General features: G+C 41.3%; 1 long non-coding RNA gene and 1 pseudogene across 2 annotated transcripts in view; one reads left to right on the top strand and one right to left on the bottom strand.

The window, feature by feature from the left end:
• Positions 1–16,855, bottom strand: part of LOC306653063 — a 287,321-nt gene that overhangs the window by 209,140 nt on the left and 61,326 nt on the right. The gene's annotated exons all lie outside the window — the stretch shown is intronic.
• Positions 6,669–15,710, top strand: LOC306653617 (adaptin ear-binding coat-associated protein 2-like; annotated as a pseudogene). The gene is made up of 2 exons: positions 6,669–6,738; positions 14,957–15,710. The product of its transcript is annotated as an adaptin ear-binding coat-associated protein 2-like (transcript).

Below are 16,855 nucleotides of genomic sequence, written 5' to 3'. Positions count from 1 at the left end.
AGACAGACTGTAGCAAAATATACTTCAATTTAACAATTATTGAAAATATCCATTCCCCAAATCTTCACAAATCCTGGGGATTATAGTCTTTTAAAAGTTGCAAATTTGATGAGACATACAGTATTTCTTTTTAAAAATTTGTATTCTTTAAAATATTTATCCTACTGAATTTCTATTTCTGCTGTTGTTATTAAACTACCTGTTCGGACTTGGGGTGTACCTCAGTGGTACAGCACTTGCCTAACTTATGTGAGGTCCTGGGTTCCAACCCTAGTACTATTTTGAAAAAAAAAAAAAAAAAGTCCTTTGGAAATTGTGAAACTGACCATTCCTGTTTTTCTGTTTCAGTGGGTGCCAGATTTTCTTATTGATTTCTAAATGGGTTTTATAAATTAAGGTTCTTGTCTGCATGAGCAACTTTTCCCCCACTTCTTTATTTTTTTAATGTGCAGAAGTTTCACTTTTTTTTTTTTTTTTTTTTTTTTTGCGGTGCTGGGGATTAAACCCAGGGCCCTGTGCTTGTAAGGCAAGCACTTTACCAAATGAGCTATCTCCTCAGCCCAGTTTCACATTTTTATGTATGCAAATCTATTAAACTTTTTACTTAAAGCTTCTCCTTTAATTTCAAGCTTATAAAGTCCTTTCTTACCATGATGCAGATTCATATCTTTATCATCTCTAGTTTCGTGCTTTTGTATTTTCGTTTTATTTTTAGATTTAACCTTTATTCACTAGTTATTTTACTGTAAATTATAAAATGTTCATCTGACAGTTTTTCCTAATTGTTCATATTTGTCTTTCAGCTATTTATTGATTAGCTCTACTTTTCTTCGCAAATTTTAAATGTCAATCTTGTCAAGTACTCAGTTCTCAAGTGTGGAGGAGTTGCTTTCAGACATTTCTGTTCTGTTCCATTTATTGCTGCAATAGCCTCATTGGTTTCATTGATTGTACTGATTGATTGCATTATACATTGCAATGTCTAACAAAGTCTACATTCTGTTACTGTTCTTGTTAGTCTTCTTGACTCTTCTCATCAATATATTTTACAGATTTGTTTTTCTAACTTGAATGCATGTGTATATATGACCTACACTTTCATTGCACCTACTATAGTAAGGAGTATCTATTAATGTGGTATACACACACACACACACACACACACACACAATCAAATATTACTTGGCTTTAAGGAAGAATGAAATTATGGCATTTGCTGGTAAATGGATGGAGTTAGAGAATATCATGCTAAGTGAAATAAGCCAATCCCCAAAAACCAAAAGTCAAATGTTTTCTCTGATATGCAGATGCTAATTCACAATAAGGGTGGGGGAGGAAGGAGATAGGGAAGAATAGAGTTATTTTATATTAGGTAGAGGGGAGTGAAGGGAGGGGAAGGGGCATAGGGGTAGGAAGGATAATAGAGTGAAACAGATTATTACCTCATGTACATATATGACTGCATGCCCACTGTGATCCTAAAATATGTATAATCAGAAAAATGAGAAATTATACTCCATTTATGTATGAGCTATCAAAATGTATTAATGCATTCTAGTGTCATGTACAACTAATTAGAACAAATTTAAAAAAATAAAAGAGTTGACTTGGGGACTGGGACTGTAGCTCAGTGACAGAGCACTTGCCTAGCACATGTGAGGCACTGGGTTCAACCCTCAGCAGTGTATACAAAAATAAATGAATAAAAGAAAGGCATGCTGTCCATCTCAACAACAACAACAAAAAAAAAAACCTTAAAAAAAAAAAAAAAAAAAAAAAAAGTTGACTTGGGGCCTGGCACTGATGCAAGTGTTTTATATGCAGTAATTCATATAACGTTAGGAGTAAGCTGGAAATGTAGCTCAGTGATAGAGTCCTTGCCTACCATTGGTGAGACCCTGGATCCAATTCTCAGAAAAGAGAGTTCCTTTATTATCATGTTTTAAAGAATAAGAAATATAAGCATAGGAAGGCATGATAAATTTGCCTAAGGTCACACAGTTAACTGGTGGCTGAACTTGCTAATGCATGTAATTCAACTCATTAAACCCAGTCTGACCCCACAACTCACTCTCTCTTAAACAGTTTAGCAAGGGTAAATATTATCTTGATTTTTTTTTAAACTGCAAATACTACAGTATAATAACCCTTTGTGATACTAAACACATTAGCTTCATGTGCACCTTCTCTAACAATAGACTTTTCCCCTAATCCATTTTGCATTACTATAATGAAATACCTGAGGCAAGATACTTCATAAAGAAAACACGTTTATTTTGGCTCACAGTTCTGGAGGTGCAAGATCAAAGGAGCTGCATCTGGAGATGGCCTTCTTACTGGCAAAGTCCTCAGGCTGTTCAGAGGATCACATGGCAAGAGATAAAGAGCACCTATGTATGTGTTCCTCTTATAAAGCCACACATAATCAATAATACGGTTTCACCCTGATGATTCTATCCAATTCTTATCATTTCCCAAAGTCCCCACTTCTAAATACCATAAGTTGCTGCACAATAGGGATTAAATTTCAACCAGTATCTTTGGGGGACGCGTTCAAATCATATCAAAATCACAACAGTGATGAAGGATGGAAATTTCTTCAAATTATAAAATAGTGACAAGAGTTTTGAATCCCAATAAAGGAGAAAAAATCAGCAGCAAACTATCACCAGAAAGGCCTTGGACTTGGCAATGGGGAAACAATTAATTCTAGTTGTTTTTTTCTAACTAGCTTAGCTTCTCCCCAACCCAAAATACCTTCCTGATTAGTCTATATCCCTGGATGAAATTCCACAATTACGAATCAATTCCTCCAAGTTAGCTCTCCAAGATGTAACTAGCCCTGGTGACATAGTACATGTCAGAGGATTGATCATCTACAGTGGAGTATCATAGTAATTCCTCCTAACCAGGAAATCAGATCTACCATTATAGGGGTTGTTGTAGTTCAGCAAGGAGTTGAAGTAGAAGGTGATGCTCTTTAGCAGCCTGGGAAAGGCAGAGGTATGTGATGGGGGAACACAAATGACAAATACAGGGAGAATGCAGCTCTGGTATGGCAGTGGGTGGGGAGGTGGGAGGCTGAGAGCAGGAAGCCCATCCCCTGGCCAGGATGCGGGAAGAAGTTTCCCCAGGGCAGCTAATCATTCTAAAAGGATATCTTCCTCTGGGATCAGGGAGGAAGGAGGGAATATGAAATGTCCATCCCTTGACATTCACCCAGAGTCTGACGTTCACTAGAAAAGGCACAGGAGAATCTATGTCTAAACCTGTAAACATGCAAACACACCACCATAAAAGTGGACAACTTCTTAGGTTTTTCTCAAATCCTCATGCTTGTGAATTTCTTCAAAAAAGTTCTGGGGACATGGTGCCTTTATGCTACCAAATCTTCTGCCTGTCACTGGAATGTTGGTTTTGAATTCTAATACCAGGGGGGAAAGGTGTGGGATGGGGGGAGCAGTGTAATTCACCTTTTAGGTAAGGTACATCACTTTTTGTATAAATTCTTATGTGCTCACACAAAAAAAAATCTCTTTGATTTATTGGGGTATGCATGGAATTGGTTCAGCATTTTGCTGATTATACAAGAATTGTTTATTTTAAGAACTCAACGATGTGGAAAAAGAAGTGAGAGTCCCTGTCATTCTACCACATAGTACTCTGTCTCTATCAGAATTTATTTGTTTTACAGTATTGGAGTTGAACCCCAGGATGCTCTGTCACTGAGCTTCATTTCCTGCCTTTTTAATTTTTTGTTTTGAGACAGGTTCTTGCTAAGGTGCCCAATCGGCCTAGAATTGGCAATCCTCCTGCGTCAGCCTCCCGAGTAGCTGGGATGCACCACCACGCCTGGTCTCCCAGATTTTTTAAAATGGGATCACACTGTTCTGCAATCAGCATTTTTACTTAAGGTAATATAATAAACACCTCATTGTGTTAAATGAGACACTCCACTTCTATGGCTACATAGAATTCTACTATATTTGCTGCTTCATAATTTATTCAACAAACTAACTGAATAGGCATTAAGATCATCACATTTTTCTATCAGATATTATATTTGTGCTAATTATTGCCGAAAACGTTAATTCCCCAAGAAAAGAGGCACTAAATCACACATGTATCAGATTTCACGGCACATTTTCATTTCTGCTGTTCATTTATGTTCTATGTCATGTCTTTCAGTAGTATCTGGCTTTTTTCAGAAACCCTTAAATTTGTCCTGTTGTGCCTTGTTCCTTTACACAGTTGGTAGAAAAGAGGTTAAAAAGAAGTTCAAGGCACAAGCAACAATAGGTGTTGGCGAGGATGTGGGGAAAAAGGTACACTCATACATTGCTGGTGGGGTTGCAAATTAGTGCAGCCACTCTGGAAAGCAGTGTGGAGATTCCTCAGAAAGCTTGGAATGGAACCACCATTTGACCCCGCTATCCCACTCCTTGGCCTATACCCAAAGGACTTAAAATCAGCATACTACAGAGATACAGCCACACCAATGTTCGTAGCTGCTCAATTCACAATAGCCAGATTGTGGAACCAACCTAGATGCCCTTCAGTTGATGAATGGATAAAGAAACTGTGGCATATATATATACAATGGAATATTACTCCGCCATGAAGAATGATAAAATTATGGCATTTGCAGGCAAATGGATGAAATTGGAGAATATCATGCTACGTGAGATAAGCCAATCTCAAAAAACTAAAGGACGAATGATCTCGCTGATAAGCGGATGAGGACATATAATGGGGGGTAGGAGGGGTTAGCGTTAGGGTTAGGTTTAGGGTTAGGGATAAGGAGGGTGGTAAGAATGGAGGAAGGAAGGACTGTATAGAGAGAAAAGAGGGGTGGGAGGGGTGGGAAGGGTGGGGGGAAGGGAAAAAATAACAGAATGAATCAAACAACATTGCCTGATGTAAATTTATGATTACACAAATGGTATGCCTTGACTCCATGTACAAATAGAGAAACAACATGTATCCCACTTGTTTACAATAAAAAAATAAAATAAAAAAAAGAAGTTCAAGGATTCTTCATTTGAGGGTATCTTTTTTTCTTTTGCTCTTAAAGCAGTCCTTCTAGGATGTCAGACACCAACCTACTGGCGTGTGAAAAGTGTGCCTGGAAAGACCACAACCACAAGCAGGGGAAGCTGTCTGTCCTTGGTACTCAACAACCATTTAATTAAATCTTCACTACGATTGTTGTCATGAAAATGAGTCAGGAAGAAAGTGCACTGTTTTAGGCTCCATTACTGAGAACTCATGAAAGTATCAGGGAAGACCTGCTGATACCAAGGACTACACTTTGCACCAAACAATTTCTGAAAAGATCAAAGTCTTGGGTGTCATCCCTTCTGGGGTCACCAGCATTTTCTCCCTCAGTGTATCTTTAAACCCTGCCAGATGCAACAATAAGCAAGAGGTGGAGATGATGAGAATCCCAGTGGAGACAATGTAAATGGCGCCTGCACCGTTCTCCAAAGCAGGTGGCATAACTGCAGAGAAAATTACCATGTATTACAGTTAGTTTGTGGACTGTAGGGTGCCCTGAGTTGGGCTGAGAATCAGGCCATGGTGTCTACTAGAAGATAGATAAAGGGAAGAAGGGGAAAGAAAAGGAAGGAAGAAAAAGAAGGAGGGAGGGAAGAAGAAAGAGGGAAAGAAAGGGAGAGAGAAAAAAGAGAAAAAGAAAATATATATTCTGAGTCAGGGATGAGAGTCTCTTTCAAATTGGAGCCATGATCATTCATAATAGAATCGAGGTATGGCTGCTGAAAAAATTTACAAATTTAATTAAAGGGAATCCAACAAATATGTGCCCATCATCAATTGAGTTTCCTTCCTTTCCCAGCAGACCTTATAATTCATTGACTTTGCACAGAATCTTTATCAGGGGCTGCCTAGATTTCCTGCAATATCCCACTCCATCTCCAAACTGGCACGCCTTTGTGACTCCCCTCAACTGCCTTCTCTCTTGCTTCTTTCCCTTCCTTCATTCCATCCTTCTACTACAATTGCTGAAAATAAGCAGAGGCAAATAAGCCTCCTATCCCTTCTTTCTCTGTACAAATGCCTTCTCCCTTGTCTGCAAAAGGTTTTGGACCCTCCCTATTCTGTAGGATTTCTTCCCCAACTGTGTTCAAGTTAAAACTTCCTTAGTGTCCATTCACTTTATCACTTCGTTGTTTCTCAATGAGATCTCAAGAATAGGAAGGAGGTGGCTGGATTGTGAGTGTGTGTGTGTGTGTGTGTGTGTGTGTGTGTGTGTGTGTGAATGTGAGTGCCTGTGTCTGTGAGTCTTGTGTGAATTGAGTATGTGTGAGTATGCATGTGTGCAGGCACCATCTGCTTCACACCATATGGATGGGAACCCCTCTGTTGCTTGAAGTGGGAACATAGGCTCGAGGGCAGAAGTTCCAATTCCAGCTGCTCATTAGAATCACTTGGGCAGCTTTTAACAATTCCAGTGCCCAGGTTGCCACCCACACCAATTAAATCAGAATCTCCCTGGTGGGAACTGGCTTCAGTATTTTTTACCAGTTCCATAATGATTCCAATGTTCAAGCAAACTGAAAGACTCTTCTCTGAAAAGTTAATATATTGGTTAACTGCTGAATTTCGCCACTTCCCCTCATTGTTATCATTTTCAGATGAAAGCCACGATGGCTCAGCAGAATCTGAGGCAAAATTCCGACAGTGTCAAATCCGAACCAGTGTCTTTTTCAGCCCCAGGTAAAGCATCTGGCCAATGTAATCCTAATTTTCTTACACAACTAGCTTTTACTCCTAGTGCTGAGAATAGCTGGTTCGCTGGTAAAATGGAGAAAGTCTTGAGTCACAGAGATGACCTGGACTTGTACTTTAGGGGTTCTCCACTCTGCCTGTGCTTTCTTGTGTCTCAAACAGTGTGTGCATGTACATATGCATGTGTGCACACAGGTGTGTGTCTTAGTGCATTTGTGGTGTGCATGTGTGGATGTGTCCATGCACGTGTCTTCATGCCCAGATGCCTGTGTTTTCACACCGTTTCTTTTCTAACTGTTCATTACTGAGTTTGGCAGAACACAAAGAAAAGGTTATGGAGAACTGCCTTCCAGTATCGTCTATTTCTATTTTCCTTAATGATGGTTTCTCTATGGCACTGTGTTACCTCATGAGAACTTTTTTACTAAACACTTTATGGATACCATCTTGCTCAGATTTCAGCAACTTCATGAGATAGGTGTAAGCACCAGAAAAACCACTCCAGACGTGGGAACTCACACAAGAGATTTTATTAGGCAGACAGGCAGAGTGTTTGCCTGCAGGGAAAGAGAGAGAGAGAGGAGGAGAGTGAGTGAGGGTGAGTGAGAGAGAGAACATGAGAGAGTGAGCAAGAGTGAGAGTAAGAGGGAGAGAGAAATGGTGGTGGAGCTATTCCTTAAGTAGTGGAATTTCGCAGGCTAATTAACAACCGACCAATGGCTGGCCAGGAGGTTCACAGGCTGAACCAGTAACTGCTGAGAATGTTCGCAGGCTGACAAGCAGACCGATGACTGGCTAGGATGTTCGCAGACTGACGATCTGGGTTATAAAATGGTGTGAGAGGGGGCAGAATACTGGCGGCAGCAAAATGGCAGATCTGATGCCAATAATAGGTATACATTCTTTTTACGGAGAAGGAAACCGAGGACCATAGATATTAAACTTGCCTAAAGGGAAATTACTAAAATGTGATGGAATCAGAATTTGAATCCAAGGGTATTTGATTTCAAAGTCCTGGCACATTATATTGTGTTGGGGGTATTTTTGTGGCTAACCATATGCATTTTATCCACTGCTAAGTATTAGTAAGATGTACCCTGTACTTTAAAATATTATCTTTACTCATCAGACCCATCATTACAGTTTGTGGATCTCTATAGATGCACTGTGGTTAAAGTTGCTAAACAGCGCTAAGTCTGTAACCGCAAAAGACCTGAATGGATTCAGAGAAGCCTTTACTCCTTTGCATAGTTGGATGCCATTGGACCCATTTTCCAGATGGGGAAAATGACCCTCAGTAACAGAGGGTATTTTGGTTTTATAGGGTACAATGATGTAATCACTGGAAGCCGTGTACATGCAGTTTTGACTGTCAGGGTCTAGTTGTACAGGTTAAAACTTTAACTGAGGAGGGTGGTTGTAAAAAGGTTGAAACTCATTGTTCTTATTCTGAGATCCATTGTTTCCCAGAGTTTCAATATTTGCTGTGCCCCCATTTAGGGCTAATTTGAGATGGGGGAAGTCTAAGTTTAGGGCCCATTGTTATTAGGAAAGGGTGCGCTGGGAGAGGTTTAATGTTTGGCCAATTTCCCCTCCCTCCTCTCAAGCCACACTGTCCCTCCATTTTTCTTGGGCAGCTGTCTTTTAGGAATATTATTTTCCATAACCCTTCAATGTCCAAATTGGGCACTTAATAAATGTTTGCTGAGGGGTAGATGGATGGATGAATGGATGGATGGATGGATGGATGGATGGATGGATGGATAAATCAATACATGCATGCAGGGTTCGGTTTGTGGTTCAGTGGTAGAGCACTTTGCCTAGCATTTGTGAGGCATTGGTTTCAATTCTCAGCACCACATATATATAAGTAAGTGAATAAAAGGTCCATCAGCAACTAAAAAAACAATTTTAAATGCATGCATGGATAAATAAAGGAGACATCTAACTGTATCCCTATTAGATAAAGTTCCTTGAGGGGAGGAAATGTTGAATTCATTCCTGGCACTCACCAAGTATTCATTTAAGTGCAGAAAGAAGTAGAAAATAATTAGCAATACAGATCACTAAGTGCAAAATTATTGTATTGGTAGGACTCAAAGAAAATAAATTGTAATTTGATACAGTGAGAAGCCCTCTTACCTAAATCTGGCAGAGGTGGGAGAGAAATACCAAAGAAGTGGCTGAAAATTGAGAAATGTAGGGAGATTCTTAAGGCTAATTTTAAAAAATCCATTTCCATACATTTGGAAAATATGAATTTTAAAACATATTTTCCATTTTGCTTTTATTTCTCAGTGTTGGGTATATAAATTTTCAGGGTTAGCCCCATCTACCCACAATCACAGTTGACTTTATCTACAGAAAGGGAAGTGAGATTCTGTGTAGTGCACCAATAGCCTGTGAACTTTGATAAGCACCATACCCTCAGGGGAGAGAAGTGGAAGTGTTGTGCTTTACAGAGCCACTTCCAGGCCTTTCTTCTGCATCAAACCCTCTTATTAAAAAAAAATAGCCCACCAACCCACCTTGGAATAACTACCTACTTACTGGTCATCCCTTTGCTTCCTGCTCACACTGACCAAGGGCCTCACTCACACTAGCCCTTTTCACATGTCTATGGCCATTAACCCTGAAGACCATCCAGTAGCCCTGTGTTGCCATTCCCTAACCTCCTAATTCCTAGGTCGCTCAGGGCCATGGTTACACACACCCCCAAAATTGAAATTTATCATCTCGCCAATCACAAACATGCAAACATCCCATTTTTCACCCATGATTCCCTCCTTCCAGCTTTCTACTTGGCCTCATCAGACTTTTTGATCTATGATTTGTCCACCACTTTTTTTTTTTTCTATCATGCTCCTCTGCCCTCCCTTACCCATACTGTTACCAACAACCTAGCCCAGGAACGCTTCCTGTATCCCAGCTGGCTGGATCTGCCATCTGACCGCATAAGAAATAGGCAAAAGTAGGCAAAAGACAAGAAAAGGGAAAAATTAACTTTATGCAGTTTGATTGAACCCAGGAGGAGGGCTGGGGATATAGCTCAGTTGGTAGAGTGCTTGCCTTGCAAGTACAAGGCCCTGGGTTTCAACCCCCAGCACCGCAAAAAAAAAAAAAAAAAAAAAAAAAAAAAAAAAAAAAAAAAAAAAAAGAATGAATCCAGTAGGAGCAGCTCCTCCCCTCTGGCCCCACAGAAGCAGTGACAAATTACAGAAATAAAAGCCAGGGGATATGTGTACGTAGATTTGGTTATTCTGTGTTTATAAACACAGGACACGGATAGGGGCCAATCTTCCCTCTCTGTTCTCCAGCTTCTCTGGTGCCTGTCAGGATACAGGGTCTCAGCCCTTTAGCTTCCTTTCTCAGCAGGAGAAATTTTGTTCCCAAAGGTGGGTGGTGTTGGGGGGCGGTGTCCCAAATCCAGTGTTTCAATACCAGTTTAGATTCCTAGGCCCATCATTACACTCATTCTATTGCAAATATTCTGGGCTTAATTGCCTTTCTTTCACACTATCTGCCTACACAACCTCTGTCCTGAATGAGCTCCACCATTCACCTGCCCTGTGTTAGCGCCCCAGTGCCGAGTGGTGGCATAAAAATGACAAAACCAAAAAAAAAAAAAAAAAAAAAAAAAAAAAAAAAAATGACAAAACCAATTCAGACTGGTGTTGCAATCAAATGTTAATTACAGATTCCAGCAGGTGGTCTGCATGGCCTAGCAATCCTACTTTTGTTCTCTAGAAAGCTTGAGTTTCCTTCCTCTACAATTGCTATTTCTGACTCACCCTCAGAAGACTATTGCAGACATTGTAGGATTGTCCTTGTTGGCAGAATCCTAATTTTATTTGACATGGACTCATGTTTGTACTAAGCTCAGAGTATTTAACCTGTGTTAAGTGAACCCCAAGGGAACAGAAGGACATTCCAAAAGAGTATGGGCACAGATACTGAAGGACTTAGGGCATTTCCCCTATTTGCAGTTGGTCCCCCAGGGAGAAGTCTGAGGCAAACTGGAGCTTTTGTCATTTAGAAAGCCAGGCCTCAGGCTGAAGGAAGGCAGGAAGGGAAAACACGGAGAATACAAAAGGAACTTGCACCTGACTTGCACCTGAACCCCACCGGACTGAATCAGCTAACCCCAGTACAATAGGCCCCAGGAACTTCCCTACCTGCCCTTCTGTACCACCCTAAATGAGCCTGCCAAACCTACTCATCCCATGACCTGGCTCTGCTGAGCCCTATAAAACTCAAACCCTATTGTAGCCCCTCACTATTTTCTCTCCTGAAAAATGCTCCCCTCTTCTGCTTAATAAAAGCATTGCTGATCCCTAGAGGTCTGTCCCCATTTTGGTTATTTTTTTACTTTCAGATACATAACCATATTTTGCAAAATTTTATACATTTGTCTTAATCAAGAAAATGTCAACTATCAGGCTCGGGGGCGCACGTCTGTAATCCCAGTGGCTTCTGGGGGTGGGAGTGGGGGCTGAGGCAGGAGGATCATGAGTTCAAAGCCAGCCTCAGCTACAGTGAGGTGCTAAGTAATTCAATGAGACCCTGTCTCTAAATAAAATAGAAAATAGGGCTGGGGATGTGGCTTAGTGGTCGAATGCCCCTGAGTTCAATCCCTGATACCCCTCCAAAAAGGAAAATGTCCCTACCAGTTCTCTATTCTCACCTCCCCTTTCACAATTTACCTTTTTGATTTCACAGAAGAAATTCATACATTTTATCCTTCTTAAATCTTACTGCGTACTTTTTTTTTTTTTTTTTTTTGGTGCTAGGGATTGAACCCAGGGCCTTGTGCTTGCAAGGCAAGCACTCTACCAACTGAGCTATCTCCCCAGCCTTTGCATTTTTCTTTTTTTTTTTTTTTTTATTGTAAACAAATGGGATACATGTTGTTTCTCTGTTTGAACATGGCGTAAAGGCATACCATTTGTGTAATCATAAATTTACATAAGGCAATGTTGTTTGATTCATTCTGTTATTTTTCCCTTCCCCCCACCCCTGCCACCCCTTTTCCCTCTAAACAGTTCTTCCTCCATTCTTGCTCCCCTCCCTAACCCTAACTCTAATCCTAACACTAACCCCTCCCACCCACCATTATGTGTCATCATCCACTTATCAGTGAGATCATTCGTCCTTTTGTTTTTTGAGATTGGCTTATCTCACGTAGCATGATATTCTCCAATTTCATCCATTTGCCTGCAAATGCCATAATTTTATCATTCTTTATGGCGGAGTAATATTCCATTGTATATATATACCACAGCTTCTTTATCCATTCATCAATTGAAGGACATCTAGGTTGGTTCCACAGTCTGGCTATTGTGAATTGAGCAGCTATGAACAGTGGTGTGGCTGTATCTCTGTAGTATGCTGATTTTAAGTCCTTTGGGTATAGGCTAAGGTGTGGGATAGCTGGGTCAAATGGTGGTTCCATTCCAAGTTTTCTAAGGAATCTCCACACTGCTTTCCAGAGTGGCTGCACTAATTTGCAGCCCCACCAGCAATGTCTGAGTGTACCTTTCTCCCCACATCCTCTCCAACACCTATTGTTGCTCGTATTCTTGATAATAGCCATTCTAATTGGGGTGAGATGGAATCTTAGGGTGGTTTTGATTTGCATTTCTCTTATTACTAGAGATGTTGAACATTTTTCCATATGTTTGTTGATTGCTTGTAGATCTTCTGTGAAGTGTCTATTCATTTTCTTATCCCATTTGTCGATTGGATTATTTACATTCTTGGTGTAGAGTTTTTTGAGTTCTTTATAGATTCTGGAGATTAGTGCTCTATCTGAAATATGATTGGCAAAGATTTTCTCCCACTCTGTAGGCTCTCTCTTCACATTACTGATAGTTTCCTTTGCTGAGAGAAAGCTTTTTAGTTTGAATCTATCCCAGTTATTGATTCTTGCTTTTATTTCTTGTGCTATGGGAGTCCTGTTGAGGAAGTCTGGTCCTAAGCTGACATGTTGAAGATCTGGACCTACTTTTTCTTCTATAATCTGCAGGGTCTCTGGTCTGATTCCGAGGTCCTTAATCCATTTTGAGTTTAGTTTCGTGCATGGTGAGAGATATGGGTTTAGTTTCATTCTGTTGCATATGGATTTCCAATTCTCCCAGCACCATTTGTTGAAGAGACTGTCTTTTCTCCATTGCATATTTTTGGCACCTTTGTCTAGTATGAGAAAATTGTATTTATTTGGGTTTGTGTCGTGTCCTCTATTCTGTACCATTGATCTACCTTTCTATTTTGGTACCAATATCAGCCTTTGCATTTTTCAATGTACTAAACCAAGCAACATTTCTAAGGGTATCAGAGAAGCTTTCTTTAATTAAGGCACCATAAACCCACGACTGGAATTCATGTCTTTATAACATATTTTCCATTAAGAGTGAAACACAGACAGGTGTGTTGGTGCATGCCTGTAATCCCAGTGATTCAGGAGACTGAGGCAGGAGAATCACAAGTTCAAGGCTAGCCTATGCAACTTAGTGGGACCTTGTCTCAAAATAAAAAATAAGAAGGATTCACAATGTAGCTCAGTAGTAGAACACCCTGGGTTCAATCTCCAGTACCACAAAAAATAAAAATAATAATAATAAAGAGAATGAAGCATAGTTTTAGAAACAGGATGTATGGGAATGTTTGGGGATGTTTTGAATTCAAATATATTGTAGAGTGTGGCGGTGGGAGTTATGGTTCAGATGTGAGATGTCTCTCAAAAGCTCATGTGTGAGAAAATGCAAGAAAGTTTAGAGGTGAAATGATTGGGTTCTGAGAGCCTTAACCTAAATAGTGCATCAATCCCCTGATAAGGATTAACTGGGTGGTGAGTGTAGGCAGGAAGGAGGTGGCTGGAGGAGCTGGGTGATGGGCGTGTGCCTTTGGGGTTTATATTTTGTTCTCCTTGAGCAGGGCTCTTCCCTCTCTGCTTCCTGGTGCCATATCCCAAGCTGCTTTCTTCTGCCACACACTTCCACCATGATGTTCTGTCTCATCTTGGGCCCTGAGGAATGGAGTCAGCCATTTATGGACTGAGACCTCTGAAACTGTGAGCCCGCAAATAAACGTTTCCTCCTCTAATGGAAAGGATCCAGGGCTTATCATTCTGTTGTTAAATTCACATATTCAAGATTGTAAAACGCAGGTCAGCAGATACCAAATCTGCAGCAAAGCAGTTTATGAATTTTCACAATTCACAGTAGTGAGAAAGTGTTGGATGAGTACTGTTTCTTCTCTCTGTGTACCATAGTGCCTCGATTGCCTATTTTGTTGGAGTCAAGGAAGAAGAGATGAAAAATCCTATGTTGTCTTCCAACGGGTAAATGTGCAGTTGGAGTAAAAGGAACGTGGATGAATGAATGTTTTGTTTGTTCAGACCAATAGGAAGATGTTTTCACTAACATTTATCAAAAGATTACTGGATATTCTAAACCCACATTCATTTTTCCTTAGCCTTAGGGACACATTCCAAGACAACCCTGTTAACAATCATTCATAATACATTTGTAAGCCTGAATTCAGAAGGACCCATTACTTCTCTCTCTTTTTCTCTCTTTAACTTTCTGTATATTTTCACATAGATTCAACTGCACTCTGAAAAGTAGGATTTCTATTTACATATAAGTTTAGGACAATAATTTTGTTAGATGCAACTTAGGTTATAAAACTGGTTTCATTCTCTCAGTTGAAGATATGCAATTATAACAATGCCAAATGTATAACTATACACCACTTTGTAACCATAAAATGAAATTATTAATCTGTAAATTTTAATTCTCAAATATCTGCTTTACATACCTTCTTTACTTTCTAATGCTCTTTAAGGTGACCTAAAAAAATCGAAATTTAGTATAATTGTATGTTTTTGTGCATAACCAAAAGAAAAATTCTAAAATGCACAATTTTCAATTTTATAGTGTTTTAACAAGTTCAAGTCAACTTTAGTTCCATAAACACTCTAAATGTAAGAGTGACTGGTATAATTAGTAGTCACTTAATAAAAGAACTTTCATATAGCCTTAATATTTTTCTCAGACATTGAGAAAATAAATGATTCTAACATCTGATGAGCAAATTTCTTTGCAAATCAGGTAGGTCATGGCTGCTTCCGGTCCCGCGGGGGCGGGGAAAGGAGCCAGAAGTCCGGTGGACTGTGGGCTTGGAGATGGAGACGAGAGAGTATAAGTGTGCTGTGTCAAGCCAGAGGTCCACGAGTAAGGCATCCCACCGCGGGCCACCAACTGCAGCTGCAGGGCCTCAGAGTGGCAGCTGGACCAGCCAACACGGAGCGTCCAGCTGCGGATCACTGAGAAGGGTCAGGTGGCCTACATCAAGCTAGAGGACAGCACCTCGGGGGAGCTTTTTGCCCAGGCAGCAGTGGACCAGTTTCCTGGCACAGCTGTGGAGAGTGTGAGGGAGTCCAGCAGGTACTTCATTATCCTCATTGAGGATGGAAAAGGCGACGCGCGTTTATTGGTATTGGCTTCGTGAATGGGGTGATGCCTGTGACTTCAATGCCGTTTCAAGTGAGTGAATCTGCAGTGTGAGTTTGCACAACAAGACCAGAACCCAAACCAAAGCCCCAAATTAGACCTGGGCTTCAAGGACAGCCAAGCTCAACATCTCAAACCTGAAGTAGGAAGAAAGGACCTGGGAGTCCCCAAGCCCTGCCTGCCAGCGCAGGCGTGCTGAGCCTGCTTTCCCCTCCCCCAGAGGGTAAAACCTCCACCCTGATTCCACCCCTGGGAAGAAGTTGCCTACATAGGGGTCCCTCCCGCAGCCAACAGTTGCTCCTGGTTCAGGAGGTGCCACTGTGTTCTGGTCACAGCCCAAGCCTGCCTCTGCTACCACTGCTGACATCTGGGAAGACTTTACCAAATCCACAGGGTTAGCTTCCAGCCAGATTCAGACTGGCACAGGCTGGGTCCAGTTCTGACCCAAGCACAGAGCCGTTTCCTCCTTTGACTTTTGAGAAGAAGGAGGTGAAGCACTCTGTCACGACCCCTGGAGCAGCACTCTCCCCTCCTTGCCGGCCTCTCTTGACAGACTGAACACAGGAGGCAGTAAATCAACAGCACGTTGCTCTGTCTCCTGGGATTCCATACGCAGTTGGAACATGGGAGAGGAAATAATCCAGAATCCCTGTCCCCCTCTGTCTCTTGACATGCTGGAGATTCTGAGACTGGCCTTCCTTCATCCTGGTGACCTGAATTAAGCACAAACCCCCAAAGCAACAGAATGGATTGAGTTTGCGCCTGGATTCAGATCAGTCCTCAGTGGGGTTGACAGGTGTCCTGGGATCTCTGTTGGGCAGGGGACTTTCTACTCTCCTGTTGGTAGTAGCCACTTGGGTCAGGGTACCTCCCAGAGAAGGGCCTCCTTCCTCATTTCTGCCAGATCTTTAGGCTGTAGCTTGAACTGGTCATTGGGGGGATGTAGGAAGAATTAAGTGGCTTATAAGATTTTAGCATTTTGCTTTGCTATTGTTCTGATCTACACTACTTCACCTTTGCAGAAGGGACCATTCTGCCATGTGGTTGCAAATAAGGGCTTCTGAAGGCACTCCTCACTGCCAGCCTGAGTGCCAGGTAGCAGTATTCATCTCTGCTCACTTGCCTGGTTTCTATGTCTTGCAGCCAGTCTGGCAGTGCAGGGCTGAGGCAGGTGCTAGAAGCCGGTGGGACAGGGCTTGGGCAGGAAAGAAGTTGTTGCAGAACTGGGTCAACCTTCTGCCCACTGCAGCTCCTGGTGGACTTGGGTTTTTGTTTTGTTTTTGTTTTTGTTTTTTTTGCAGTGCTGGGGCAAGCACTCTACCAACTGAGCTATCTCCCCAGCCCTGGACTTGGATTTTCTGTTTGGTGATTTCTGAAGTGCCTTTTCTGTAGACAGCCTCTCACCGTTTTCTCCTTCAAGGACTGTGAATGACAGAAGCAGCAGCTTGGTGAACTCAGAGTCCAGGGTGGTTTATCTGAGTACACCTCTGATATTCCTTTATTGAGTTAACCTTGCCTCGCAGTTAAAAGATTTCTTTTTTTAAGGTCAAGAGCATCAACTGAAAAAAGCATTGGCCTTTTGGTAGGACCAG

The sequence above is a fragment of the Sciurus vulgaris genome, assembly GCF_902686455.1.
Source record: "Sciurus vulgaris genome assembly, chromosome: 2".
Taxonomy (NCBI): domain Eukaryota; kingdom Metazoa; phylum Chordata; class Mammalia; order Rodentia; family Sciuridae; genus Sciurus; species Sciurus vulgaris.
Note: the sequence above shows the minus strand (reverse complement) of the source record. Positions and strands in the feature narration are given on the sequence as shown.